This window comes from Ranitomeya imitator, chromosome 2 (assembly GCF_032444005.1).
Source record: "Ranitomeya imitator isolate aRanImi1 chromosome 2, aRanImi1.pri, whole genome shotgun sequence".
NCBI lineage: Eukaryota > Metazoa > Chordata > Amphibia > Anura > Dendrobatidae > Ranitomeya > Ranitomeya imitator.
The window spans coordinates 450,952,309-450,967,859 of record NC_091283.1 but is presented as its reverse complement, the minus strand read 5'-3'; the positions used below and the strand labels follow the sequence as shown (position 1 = coordinate 450,967,859).

Sequence of the window (15,551 nt, the reverse complement as noted above, 5' to 3'; positions counted from 1 at the left end):
ATCGCGGATGGACTTCCAACGGGTATGGACAGCATCGGCTTTAAATTTAAAAAAAAATATATATATATAAAAATAGTAGATTGTGTTAAGATATAGGAAAAAGTGTTCATAGTTTGCTACGATAGTTGATATATAAATAGTAGATAGATAGTTGTTAGATAAGAAATAGTGTAGAAATAGTGTATAGATAGATAGATATATAGTGTACAGATAGTTGATAATTGAGAGATAGATAGCAGACAACAAGTGGATAGGTTGATAGGATAGAAAATTTTTTTTTTTTTAAACATTTTCCGATGTTACGTTACCAATATTTACCAATTTTTTTCTTTGAGGTTGTCGACTTCTCCATGTATCGGGGATCAAAGTGACAGATTATTTGATCCCACAACTTCCGGTTCTTCACGATGTCATGGTGGGAGCTGTCGCTCTGGTCCCATATGGAGGGGTTGGCTTCCACAAGGTTAATAAGTGTCTCATTGTGGATAGTCAATGGCTCTTCGTCAACGACAATCCTTTTTTTTTTTGTCGCTGACTTGGACTATGTAAACACAAAACGTTATGTTGATAGTGTCAATTTCACTGGATGGCCATATTCATATATACAGAGATAGATAGATACATAGATATAGCAATATATAGATATATAGATAGATAGATAGATATACATTGATAGATAGATAGATACATAGATATTGATAGATATATAGATAGATACATAGATATTGATAGATAGATATATAGATAGATAGATAGATACATAGATAGATAGATATAGATTGATAGATAGATATTGATAGATAGATATATAGATAGATAGATACATAGATATAGATATAGATAGATACAGTGGGGCAAAAAAGTATTTAGTCAGTCAGCAATAGTGCAAGTTCCACCACTTAAAAAGATGAGAGGCGTCTGTAATTTACATCATAGGTAGACCTCAACTATGGGAGACAAACTGAGAAAAAAAAATCCAGAAAATCATATTGTCTGTTTTTTTATAATTTTATTTGCATATTATGGTGGAAAATAAGTATTTGGTCAGAAACAAAATTTCATCTCAATACTTTGTAATATATCCTTTGTTGGCAATTACAGAGGTCAAACGTTTTCTGTAAGTCTTCACAAGGTTGCCACACACTGTTGTTGGTATGTTGGCCCATTCCTCCATGCAGATCTCCTCTAGAGCAGTGATGTTTTTGGCTTTTCGCTTGGCAACACGGACTTTCAACTCCCTCCAAAGGTTTTCTATAGGGTTGAGATCTGGAGACTGGCTAGGCCACTCCAGGACCTTGAAATGCTTCTTACGAAGCCACTCCTTCATTGCCCTGGCGGTGTGCTTTGGATCATTGTCATGTTGAAAGACCCAGCCACGTTTCATCTTCAATGCCCTTGCTGATGGAAGGAGGTTTGCACTCAAAATCTCACGATACATGGCCCCATTCATTCTTTCATGTACCCGGATCAGTCATCCTGGCCCCTTTGCAGAGAAACAGCCCCAAAGCATGATGTTTCCACCACCATGCTTTACAGTAGGTATGGTGTTTGATGGATGCAACTCAGTATTCTTTTTCCTCCAAACACGACAAGTTGTGTTTCTACCAAACAGTTCCAGTTTGGTTTCATCAGACCATAGGATATTCTCCCAAAACTCCTCTGGATCATCCAAATGCTCTCTAGCAAACTTCAGACGGGCCCGGACATGTACTGGCTTAAGCAGTGGGACACGTCTGGCACTGCAGGATCTGAGTCCATGGTGGCGTAGTGTGTTACTTATGGTAGGCCTTGTTACATTGGTCCCAGCTCTCTGCAGTTCATTCACTAGGTCCCCCCGCGTGGTTCTGGGATTTTTGCTCACCGTTCTTGTGATCATTCTGACCCCACGGGGTGGGATTTTGCGTGGAGCCCCAGATCGAGGGAGATTATCAGTGGTCTTGTATGTCTTCCATTTTTTAATTATTGCTCCCACTGTTGATTTCTTCACTCCAAGCTGGTTGGCTATTGCAGATTCAGTCTTCCCAGCCTGGTGCAGGGCTACAATTTTGTTTCTGGTGTCCTTTGACAGCTCTTTGGTCTTCACCATAGTGGAGTTTGGAGTCAGACTGTTTGAGGGTGTGCACAGGTGTCTTTTTATACTGATAACAAGTTTAAACAGGTGCCATTACTACAGGTAATGAGTGGAGGAAAGAGGAGACTCTTAAAGAAGAAGTTACAGGTCTGTGAGAGCCAGAAATCTTGATTGTTTGTTTCTGACCAAATACTTATTTTCCACCATAATATGCAAAAAAAATGATAAAAAAACAGACAATGTGATTTTCTGGATTTTTTTTTCTCAGTTTGTCTCCCATAGTTGAGGTCTACCTATGATGTAAATTACAGACGCCTCTCATCTTTTTAAGTGGTGGAACTTGCACTATTGCTGACTGACTAAATACTTTTTTGCCCCACTGTACATAGATATTGATAGATAGATATATAGATAGATACATAGATATAGATAGATATAGATAGATATAGATAGATAGATAGATACATAGATATTGATAGATGGATATATAGATAGATACATAGATATAGATAGATAGATATAGATAGATAGATAGATAGATACATAGATATTGATAGATAGATAGATACATAGATATAGATAGACAAATAGATGGAGCGATAGATAGTTGATAGATAGTTTATAGGTATAGTAGATAGAAAGTGAATAGATAGATTGTTGGTAAATATTGGATAGAATATTTCTATTTTATATTTATCACTGGCAGTTGTGGCGACGACAGACGTCTAGGGACCTTTTTTCTTTTTTGTCCTCCTTGTGCCACAACCTATTGTGTATGTAAAATGTAAAAAAAAATATTTTAACATTAAATAATGTTAACATTCATTGGATCAATAAATTTATGCCTGAAAAATTCAACATGTGTGCTATGTACCTTTGTTGTTTTTGCGTGTTTTTTGGGGGGAGGTCTAACAGCCTCGGGCTCAGAAGACTCCTATTCACAATAAAACAATAAACAGGATTGTTATGCCTAGCTCAATACAATGGAGTTTCACATAACATGGTTTTTTAAAGTGCAAGCCTACCGACTCAGAAGAAAAAATCGCAGACACGCTGCTGCTGCTGACATCTGTATCCGACATCTGTGTGCAACAAAACAATACATTTTTAGTACACACACATCCGACGGACATTACAGACTCCCATGATGTATACAGAGATATATAATATATAGAAATGTACTTACAATTTAGCTTCGGCAAAACACTCTGTCACGTGCAGGAGACTTTGTGTGAGTGGGATATTTTAATGGCCGAAGTCACATTTCCTGTCACATGACCACATGTGACCACCCTTAAACGCTATTAAAACGTGTGGTTCTATTTGGAAATTTTTCATGATTTGCGTCTGACTGCGTTTGCCATAGCCTTCTATGGCAGAATGAACGCTTCCGTTAGTAGTGCGTTAGCTTGGCCGGACCCGAAAACGCTGCAAGCCGCGTTGAAGGTCCGTCAGAAAAAAAACGTTATGTGACAAACGCATACCAATTTAGGGATGCGTCACGATGCGTCAGACAATGCAAGTCTATGGGCGCGTTAGTATGTGCGTTACATTGCGTTTTTACTACTTAAAAACGAGTCTGTTAGACGGACACACCTAGCGCAATGTGAACCCAGCCTAAGACCAATATTGCTTGGGGAGAGAGGATAGATCTGCGGGTACCTCTGTAGTAGCAACCTGAACGCACTCCCTCTGACACCTACCCCCACAAGATTCACCCCACCCCAGAATCCTGCCTGAGGACCACTCGATGTGAGGAGAGTGATACCGTAGCCAAGGTATCCCCAACAAAACCTCGTCAATTCCCTCAGGAATGACGAGCAGAGATATAATCTCATGATGGGATGGCGACATGGACAGAGTAAAAGGGATGGTCTGGTGTGTTATCTGTGAGGGCAGTGTCGACCCATTCACCACTCATACCGTTACTGGTTGAGCTAGCATAACCAGGGGTATTGCGTGACGCTGAGCGAAGGCAGAAGACATAAAATTGCCCTCCGCCCCAGAATCCACGCAAAGCTCTACCAAGTGAGAGGATGAGCCTATTATAATTGTCCCCTTAAAGGACAATTTGGAGGCAAACGTCGCCGTGTCTAGTGTATCTCCACCTACTACCACTAGACGCTGACGTTTCCTCGACCGCTGGGGACATCTGGTGGCAAGATGTCCTGACTGCTGGCAAGCATGACAGACCTTGAGTGCACAAGCGGTCCGGGACTTAGATCCCACTCGTAACACTTCCATGGCCTCCTGTGACTCAGGAACCTGGACCGGAGATTCCAGAGGTTTGGCGAAGGTGGGAGCCAGCCGAAACCTCTGCCTACACTGGGCTCGCTCTAACCTCCGCTCGTTAAAACGGAGGTCAATTCGAGTAGAGACAGTTATTAATTCCTCCAGTGTGGCAGGAATCTCCCTAGTGGCCAGAGCGTCCTTAACGTCATCAGCCAGGCCCTTCCAAAATATGGGGATAAGGGCTTTATCCGACCACTCCAGCTCTGAAGTTGAAGTGCTAAAGCGGACGGAAAAATGGCTGACCAAGGACTCACCCTGAGTTAATGCCAGCAGTTGGAGCGCCGTGTCATGGGTGACTTGAGGTCCTAAAAAAACCTGCTTCAGAGTGCTCAGGAAAAGCGGAGCACTCTGCACCACATGATCGCCACGCTCCCACAGCGGCGTAGCCCACTCCAACGCCCTGTCCGACAAGAGAGACACAATAAATCCCACCTTAGCCCGCTCTGTGGGAAAACGTGCAGCCAGGAGCTCGAGGTGAATAGAGCACTGACTCAAGAATCCCCTACAAAATTTGCTATCTCCAGAAAATTTTTCTGGCAGCGGGAGGCGAGATAATGTCGGAACAGGGGTGGCAGTGGACAAGGTTGCTGCAGCCACGGAGATGACCCGAGATTCCCCCTGTGCAGAGGCGGGAACTCGACCCCTAACACATACAGAAGAAATGTTCAGGGAACATTGATGCAATTTTCGTCCGTGAAAAATGGACCGATTTTTTTTATACGTTATGGGTGACTCCAGTCTTAAACTCAATTACCTATGAATCCTTATTACCAAGCCCACTGATGACAGAGCCAATTTTCCTTTTGATACCTTCATAAATGTTTTTGATCACATATGTAAGCATATGACATACAATGCTAGTGTTTGGTATTTTCTATAACACATACCTGAGGAAAAAAGTATTTACCAGGCACAAAAAGATGTTAGTTGCCATGGGAACTGTTCCATTATACAATACTAATTCAAGGTCATTTGACCAAGTGTACAATCTTAGCTGCTTTCCTCTGTTATTTTTGGAATATGATTTGATACAAAGATGAAAGAAAATTCAGTTTATATTACTATATTCTATAGAGATTAGAAGGGAAGATCTACCGTAAATATAAAAAAGACACAAAGGTTTAGTAAATCTTTTGTGTGCTATTTAAATTACAAGATCAGTGAGGGGTCTATTCCCTGAGAGCCCACCAATGGCTCAAAAACCCCCAAAAAGGAATAGAGTACATATACAATAAAAAGCATTGGCTATGAAGTCAATCTTTTATGTTCCAGACTCTCCCACACTTGAGCTCTCATCCTCCTGTAATAAAGGCCACACTGAAAATGCTTGTTTTGACCTTCTCTGTGGGAGTTTTCATTTTTTTTCCCCTCTATGACACTGCCTTCTTGTGATTGAGCTGGATCATAGAGGGGACAAAGTAAATGCCTACAGAGAAGAAACTCTATTCCAATGTCTTGGTTGAATGGAAAATTTGCTTAATAGAAGCTCAAACCTTCAATAGCTTTAATTAGACTTTCAGTCCATTTTTAGTGAGCTTTAAAATAATAAATGTAGGGATATGCCCTATTTGACAAGTAGGGATTGCTCAAAACAGTACCAATTTAAAAAGGTATACACCATAGGGAAGGAAACCCATATGTCTGTTTCATGGAATCTCTGTCCAGTACAGAGATGAGCCAGTATTTCAAGAAGGAGAAAAAGCGCAATAGGGTCTTATCCCACAGATTAAGGACAATATACTTCAAAAAGCTGCTCACCTGATGATGAGAGACACACGTTCAAAATGTCGGCTGCTGTAGATCCACGGGACGGTAAACGGCCATATAATGCAGTGTATAGGAGGTGTGTGTATATTTTCTGCGCTGCCGCAACACAATTTCAAACTTGATGAGGCAGTAATGGTGGTTTATTCAATGAGTTTCAGGTTTTTAGTGACCCCTTCTTCAGGAATGCCACAGAAAAACTGTTTTTGTGTGGCATTTCCGGAAGAAATCAAATCTCATTTTTCCTGTTATATACAGTACAGACCAAAAGTTTGGACACACCTTCTCATTTAAAGATTTGTCTGTATTTTCATGACTATGAAAATTGTAAATTCACACTGAAGGCATCAAAACTATGATTTAACACAAGTGGAATTATATACTTCACAAAAAAGTGTGAAACAACTGAAAATATGTCTTATATTCTAGGTTCTTCAAAGTTGCCACCTTTTGCTTTGATGACTGTGCAGCGCCCCAGGGTCCTGGTCGTTGCAGAAATGTCATTCTCCTCTAGAGGGGAGTGATGTTACGTTAGAAGGCAATAAAGGAGATCTCACTAACAGGTAACACAAACACACAACACATTTCATTCTCCAGTACACCAGGGGGAGCTATGCTCCTATTTATTAGGGCACTCTTCACATATAGGTAAAACTGGTGGTCAGGAGAGGAAGTGAGGCAGAAGCTGGCTGGGCTTCACCCAGTGAGCTGCTATCTGAGCTCCGCTCAGGTAGTGGGTCCCTGACAGTGGTGGGATCCTGTCAGAGGCCTAGACAAAAGGCCACGGAGCTATGCCTGCCCCACATGTGGCAGTTCCTAAGAAAGAGACACTGAAGGAGAATTGTATTGTAGAGAGTGACAAGAAGTCAAAGCAAAAGGAGAGGAAACCAGAAGGAATTCTGCCCTACACAGGCTGCCTCCTTCTGAGGCGCAGGATCTCGGTAGCCGGAACACCGAGGGAGCAACAGTTCTCTATGGCTTGCTCCAGAGACTGGCAGGACAGCTAATTCCACATTACCTGCCCACCCTATACCCAGGAGGCACGGTGGCAACTTGTGGGGGCTGGGGCGTGCTAGAGTCCCTGTAAAAAGCCTCAGGCCACCAGTCATATGGGTTTGTCCAATCCATCAGGGGGACAGAGAGAGACATAACATCTAGAACATCTACAACCGTTGTGAGGATCTTATGAGAAGCTCAGCAGTAAGGTACTACAACACCTAGGCACTAGAGGAAGGCTAATGATTTCCAGCTGGTTAAGGGGACTCTGGATTTGCCTCTAAACCGTCCAGGCTCTGTCTACCCTGTGATCTGGTGCTCTGGACTGTGGACGCTGAAGCCTTCAGTAAAAAGGTAAAGAGACTGCACCCTTGTGTCCTCGTTCTTCACTGCGCCTCACACCATCCACCATCTATACTCTGGGAAGCCCTGGGGATATACTTCACCTGTGGGAAGGTATACCATCTAGCTGCCATAACATCACCCCAGTGGACCCCTAAGCAGCGTCGGTTACCCTGACCGAATAGCACAGGTGGCGTCACGAACATTTCCCCTTTAAAGACCTTTCCCTTTTAATATGGACATCTCTAGGGCCACGGACTGGGTCATCCACTGTGACATCCCCCTTGAGAACCAAAGGACCCAGTACCGAGTACCCCACTGCCCTACAGGGGTGCTCCAACTGCTTTGCACATCCTTGGCATTCTCTTGATGAGCTTCAAGAGATAGTCACCGGAAACGGTTCTCACTTCACAGGTGTGCCCTGTCAGGTTTAATAAGTGGGATTTCTTGCCTTATAAATGGGGTTGGGACCATCAGTTGTGTTGTGCAGAAGTCTGCAGCTGATAGTCCTACTGAATAGACTGTTAGAATTTATATTATGGCATTACTTTAAGAAATGAAGGTCAGTCAGTCTGAAAAATTGGGAAAACTTTGAAAGTGTCCTCAAGTGCAGTTGCAAAAACCATCAAGCGCTACAAAGAAACTGGCTCACATGAGGACCGCCCCAGGAAAGGAAGACCAAGAGTCACCTCTGCTTCTGAGAAGTTTATCCAAGTCACCAGCCTCAGAAATCACAGGTTAACAGCAGCTCAGATTAGAAACCAGGTCAATGCCACACAGAGTTCTAGCAGCAGACATATCTCTACAACAACTGTTAAGAGGAGACTTTGTGCAGCAGGCCTTCATGGTAAAAATGCTGCTAGGAAACCTCTGCTAAGGACAGGCAACAAGCAGAAGAGACGTGTTGGGCTAAAGATCACAAGTAATGGACATTAGACGAGTGGAAATCTGTGCTTTGGTCTGATGAGTCAAAATTTGAGATCTTTGGTTCCAACCACCGTGTCTTTGTGCGACGCAGAAAAGGTGAACGGATGGACTCTACATGGCTGGTTCCCACCGTGAAGCATGGAGGAGGAGGTGTGATGGTGTGGGGGTGCTTTGCTGGTGACACTGTTAGGGATTTATTCAAAATTGAAGGCATAATGAACCAGCATGGCTACCACAGCATCTTGCAGCAGCATGCTATTCCTTCCGGTTTGTGTTTAGTTGGACCATTATCTATTTTTCAACAGGACAATTATCCCAAACACACCTCCAGGCTGTGTAACGGCTATTTGACCAAGAAGGAGAGTGATGGGGTGTTACGCCAGATGACCTGGCCTCCACAGTCAGCAGGTGATACCATCGTATGTGCCTCCAGGATATCGCTCCATTGATCATCAGCAATAGATGGAATTAGGTGCGCCACTTACTCTCCACAGCGAGCCGAGTAGATGCGATTTTAGAGTTTAACAAAAAGGTGTAAAGGGAGGATATTATTCCTGTGGGTCCTTGGGTCGATCGTATTCCTATCAGTGGGTATTTAGATATTCTCATTCTAGGATACGGGAACTGGCACATTATGGCATGTCTTAATTGCAAATATCTATAAAAATCTCTGTGGGGAATTCCAAACCTGACATGGATTTGTTCAAACGATAATAAAGTTTCATTTTCAAAAAATTGAGCAAGTGATGTCATTCCATTTTGTTTCCAGAACACAGGATCCTGTAAATCCAGAAGGTGCGGAAATTCGGGATTGTCCCATATCTGAACATCCCCAATTTGATAAGTGAATTTCAAAATGCGTTTACACTCTCGCTAAACCTGTATTGCTAGGTTATGCGCAAACAACAAGCCTTGGGGTGGTGTATATGAACCCTCCAACATTGCCCACGGAGTACTCCCTCCCAAGAAATGTACGAAATGGGCTTCTGCATTGTTAAGTTCACCCTGAGTTACCCAATATTTTAAGTAGCGCAGCTGACCTGCCAGATAATAAAAATATAAGTCAGGGACCACATATCCACCTTGGTTTTTAGGCCTCTGTAGGGATCCAATACTTAATTTAGGTCTTGCCAGTCCCTATATAAACGCTGCCATCATGGTATGTATTTTCCTGAAGAAACTTTTAGGGATCTTTAATGATGTGTGTTCCAGCATATGTAAGCACTTAGGAAGAATTATCATTTTAATTAATCCAATTCTTCCTGCAACAGATAAGGGTAGTCAGGACCATATCCCAATCTTAATTTTCATCAGATCCTCCAGAGGGTATATATTATCCCTAAGATCTCTAATTGGATGTTGATTAGTCACGATGTCCAAATATTTACATTTTTGTACTACCTTTAAACCACATAGCACGGGTACAGTTATGTTATCTATTAATGGCATAATCACAGACTTACTCCAATTAATTTTAAGGCAAGATAGTTCCCCAAAATAATTAATAAGATAAATTGCCCTTGGAAGAGACTGCTCCACTCTCTCCAAAAAGAGTACCAGATCGTCAGTATACAATCCCACTTTATCCACTCTAGAATTAATCTTAATTCCTTCCACCATAGGGTCCTGTCTAATTGCAAGCGCAACTGGCTCAATTGCAAGAGCAAATAACATTGGGGACAGTGGGCAGCCCTGTCTGGTTCCCTTACCCAAGTCAAAATAATCCGACAGCAAGCCATTAACAAGAATATTAGCTCTGGGCTTATAATAAAGTAATTCAATCCACTTACAAAATCTGTCAGAGAAACCAAAAGGCAAACAGGATCATGGGGTGCATTAAAAGAGGTCTGGATACACATGATGAGAGCATTATACTGCCTCTGTACAAATCCCTAGTTAGACCGCACATGGAGTACTGTGTCCAGTTTTGGGCACCGGTGCTCAGGAAGGATATAATGGAACTAGAGAGAGTACAAAGGAGGGCAACAAAATTAATAAAGGGGATGGGAGAACTACAATACCCAGATAGATTAGCGAAATTAGGATTATTTAGTCTAGAAAAAAGACGACTGAGGGGCGATCTAATAACCATGTATAAGTATATAAGGGGACAATACAAATATCTCGCTGAGGATCTGTTTATACCAAGGAAGGTGACGGGTACAAGGGGGCATTCTTTGCGTCTGGAGGAGAGAAGGTTTTTCCACCAACATAGAAGAGGATTCTTTACTGTTAGGGCAGTGAGAATCTGGAATTGCTTGCCTGAGGAGGTGGTGATGGCGAACTCAGTCGAGGGGTTCAAGAGAGGCCTGGATGTCTTCCTGGAGCAGAACAATATTGTATCATACAATTATTAGGTTCTGTAGAAGGACGTAGATCTGGGTATTTATTATAATGGAATATAGGCTGAACTGGATGGACAAATGTCTTTTTTCGGCCTTACTAACTATGTTACTATGTTACTATGTAAATTTCAGAAGAACACGTTGCAAAAACTTCCACTCCATTGAATCGAAAGCCTTCGCAGTATCAAGAGAGGCTATTGCCCAAGGCATCTCATATTTGTGTCCTATCTGAGTTAGAACCTGCACTCTTCTAATATTTGAGGAGGTGGATCTCCCCGGCATGAAACCAGATTGATCTTCATGTATTATGGACGGTTAATATTACTGTTTTAAGTCAATTGGCTATCAGTTTAGACAGTATTTTATAGTCTGTATTAAGAAGAGATATGGGACGGTAAGAGGTACACTCCTCAGCTGGTTTATCTGGCTTTGGTATTACCACTATGGTGGCATCATAAAAGGATTGGGGGAGTGAATGTCCTGTAAGTGCCTCAGAAAGGGTCTGCATCAGAATTGGCCCTATCTGATCAAGATATCTTTTATATAGTTCTATGAGTATGCCATCAGGGCCCAGGGTTTTCCCTATTACAGAGAGACATGGCTGCCTCCCGAATCTCCTCCAACGTGATATCTCTATCTAAAGAGGTCCGTTCTTCATGGGAAAGTTTAGGGAACTCTATACGATCCAAATATTCATCAATTTCCTCCATAGTATGATTTAGTTTGGAACTATATAATTCTCTAAAATATTCTTCATATCCATTTGCAATTTTGTCATATTTAAGCATTGGAGTTCCGTCCACTGCACTGATGGCAAGAATGGACTGGGACATTTGATTTTGTTGGACCATATATGCCAAAAATTTACTCGACTGATTTCCCAATTCAAAATATGTCTGTTTAGAGAAAAAGTTTTCTCTGCGCCTTCTCCTTTAAATGCGTCAGGTACTCCCTCCCCTTACCCAGCCATCCACTCAGTGAAGTATCAGAGGGGTTATTGATATATTCAACTTCCAACAAATTACATTCCTCAGCCAGTCTCTGCTCACTAATACAGAACTCTCTTTTAATATATGAAATTGTAGATATGACACATCCCCTCAAATATGTTTTAAGAGTGTCCCATACTATCAATTTATCAGGAAAATCAGTATGATCTGCGATGAATATCTCTAATTGGTCAACTATTTTATCTTGCTCTCCTCTAAGGGACAACCAAAATAGGTGTATGCGGAATCTCTTGGGTCTATTGGGGCCGCCTAAGTGAAGGCATATCATCAATGGAGCATGGTCTGACACTGCCCTAGGAAGGTACTCAATTTCGTGCAGGTCAGACAATGCAGCACTGTTTCCAAATGCATGGTCAATTCTGGACAGACAACGAACAGCTGGCGTATAACAGAATTCCTTCTTAAGGGGATGATGCTGTCTCCACAAATCAATCCAGCTCATTTCCTTTATAAAAGCTTCAAGTATAGTAGTGTCTTGATTACTAGGCCTCAAGTTTGCAGCACTCATTCTATCCAAACAGATGTTAAGTACCATATTGAAATCACCCATACATATCATTTTAGCATCAGATACTGCGATACAAAGATCGCAGCTTAATGAAGTATCTCCATCTTAGCTGGTGGTGGATTATAAATATTGAGCAATACATGAGGCATCATATCTATAAATGCATAAATAAAAAATCTACCCTCTGGGTCCCTTTTAACCATTTGAACCGACCATCGCAAAGACTTATGTACCATAATGACCACCCCCCTAGAATAGGATGTGTGTGTAGCGTGTCTCTGCCATTGTATCCAGGGTTTATTCATTCTGGATATAGGGTTTGGTGTTAGGTGAGTTTCCTGAAGACATATTATCTGCGCCTGTGTTTTACATATTTGAGAGAATACCATATTCCTTTCCTAGCTGTCCCTAATCCCCTGATGTTCCAAGAAAGGAGTTTAAGTGACGCCATGTAGGACTTGTAAAGATTTCTTTTCAAAAATAACTTTTACTTTGAGAATGATCAAATCCAAGACATACAAATCATTTCCTGCTGGTAGAATATAAGTGCAGTGCTGGTTATTAACAAAATTTCTCAAAGAAATAAAAAACATTGACCAGTAACGATCATAAAGGTATAACAAGAGATGCCTATAAACTTCTCTAAACTGAAGCACAGGCATAAACGAAAGTTTCATACTTTTCCCAATCAATCCGAACCACCAATAACAAGATTATCGGATATAGTGTATACCTTAAAGCAATTTTACCACCTCACAACTAAGCCCCCACTTCCCCTCCTATCTCCCCATCCCATCCCTGGTAGAATATTCACAGGATCATTGGTCCAATCACCTAGTTTTAACTAAACCCGTAAGGTAACCAGGCTTTCAGACCAGGAAGAATGGCGCCAGCACCCCTGAAGTGAGCCCTCGCCACTCCCCCATTACCAATATTTATTATCTAATGGTATATTTACTTTTATAGTTTTTTATTTGCTAACTAAAACACTATCGTTCATATTTATTTTTTTAGGTGAAGGGCCTATATATCAAAGGAAAAACCTTGTGGTTTTCATGCGGAGGAGGTCCATAACTTGCCCTGGAGCCCATTGGACTCTAGTTATACTCTGTAATTATCTGACTAAGGGGGTTCAATCCTTTGCAGGACACTAATGGGGACAGTGCATCACCTTGGTATATGCCGCATTTGATGGTCACTTATGCTAGTTGTCTTGAGTGCGTCATTTCACGTGCGTCGTTTTGACTTGCCCGTCAAAAGCAACATGTTGCATTTTCTTGGTGGGCACGTCAAAACGACGCACGCGGACGCATCTTCATGCAACGCATGTCCCTGCGTACCCAATGTTAAAGATAGGTACGCAGGATGTAGGCGGAGCTTAAGGAAAGAAGTCCACAGCACCACGCTGCGGACTCGAGCGTTAATGTGAACTTATCCTAGTGCACAGCCGCCTACAACATGGGAGACTGGGGTTCAAATCCTGGTACTGCCCTAGTATACCAGTAGTGGACCTTAGGCAAGACTATTAAAATTATAGTGCCTCAATAAACATGAGAGTGTCACGAACAAAGAGTCATGCCAGTTCAGACATTGCCTGAACTAATAAGGTCCGAGTCAGATGTCAAGGAACAGAACAATCTGATGATAAATGGGCTACTGGAACAAACCAAACATGGACAAGGAAAGAGAACTTGGATCTGATGAAATGCTACTATAACAGCAGACTAAATGAGAGAAGATATATGAAGCGTATGAGGAAACTCTGGAAGGACACCAGACTTACATGTCCACTGTCACCCAACGTTTCAATGTCATAAAGAGAAAGCTATTATCACAACTTGAGATGGATCAACTGCACTGCAGATCCACCCCACATGAAGACCTGGAAGAGCAACATGTGCAACCCCCTGAAGATCCTGATTAAGATCCTGATCCAATCCTGCAACTAGAGAAGATCTTAAATAAACTACCATCAATACCACAGATCGACTACCAAGGATCAGCAAAGAAACACCACCAGACAGTATGCTAGAAGATGCCAATAGAGCATTTACATCAATACCTACCACCACCATAACTCAAACTAATAAACTGATCTATGTTACTTCCTCAGCAATGCTTGGATATATAACCAGCAAGAACAACAGAAGTACGTGCTCCCCTTGGAAAAGAAGACTGGATACAAAAATCAAGGTGATCCGAAGTGAAGTCAGCCAACTAACAGAAATACAGAACGGTGCAAAGATCAAGAATAAGACCAAACTGAACAAGTACCAAGGTCTTACCCCAATTGAAGCCATAGAGCAGTGGTCCACAACCTGTAGCTCGAGAGCCACATCAGGCTCGCGGTCCTATGAACTGTGGCTCGCAGCTGTCTGCCAGCTTGGTGCATTAGCTCCAGATTTAGTAAACTGGTATGAAGAGCACATCTCAAAATGGTGAACTTTGTGAGTAGCCCTGCAGAGAAGAGCAGATTTGGGTATACTTCTACAGGTTTGGGGAGTTTAGAGACACTTTAAGTATGGTACGCTGGAGACAGGATCCTACTACCGGTCAGAGCAGCTGCTTGAAGCTGGATGTGATTGCGTTGGGAGTGCGTGATTGGAGAATGCTGAGTGTGGTGGAGTGTGGTGGGAACCCCTGGATCTTGTTATACTGATTTGGGGTGATTTGCATGGAAAAGTTTTGGTTATCATTATACCCGTAATGAGGGCTTTGGTTGCCACTACTGAGAGGAGGGACAAAAGCTGGATGTGGCTCGCGACACTCTTGTCGAGCTGAATGTGGCTCTCAAGGTCAGAAAGGTTGGGGATCACTGCCCTAGAGACTGCTAAACAAAGACTCACTGCACTTGCTGCAAGAATAGGGAGATACACTAGAGAAGCTGAGGCCAAGAGGATAAAAGAACCATCCTAGGTGTATTCCCAATGGGGCTATGGAGAACATTGGAAGTCAACTCAAGACAACTAGCACAGGTGACCATCAAATGCGGCATATACCAAGGTGATGCACTTATAAAATAAAAAGTGCTGCCCATTGTGTTGGATTGTCAATGCAACCCTGTTCTCCCACTCTTGACACACTGATAGCAGTCATGTTTAGTGCTAGGATAATTGAACAGCTGTAGAGTGGGAGAGTCCAAAAAAGAAAATGTCCAGCTTCACCGAAATCCATAAAAAAAGAGTTTTCTTTATTCACAAACTTTGAACATAGAGGATATAGACTTCAGCACAAACCATATGGGTAAGAATCTCAACGCGTTTCTGGAGACTAAGCTCCCTTAACCCCTTTCTGAC

At 42.2% G+C, this 15,551-nt stretch overlaps 2 long non-coding RNA genes across 2 annotated transcripts in view; both read right to left on the bottom strand.

Moving 5' to 3' along the window:
• The window catches only part of LOC138667481 (uncharacterized), a 161,387-nt gene that overhangs the window by 39,215 nt on the left and 106,621 nt on the right, over window positions 1-15,551 (bottom strand). The window lies entirely within an intron of this gene.
• On the bottom strand, window positions 2,688-3,258 carry LOC138667479 (uncharacterized). The gene is made up of 3 exons (XR_011318780.1): window positions 3,097-3,258; window positions 2,946-3,005; window positions 2,688-2,837 (listed from the first exon to the last, which is right to left on the bottom strand). It is a non-coding gene; the product is annotated as an uncharacterized lncRNA (long non-coding RNA).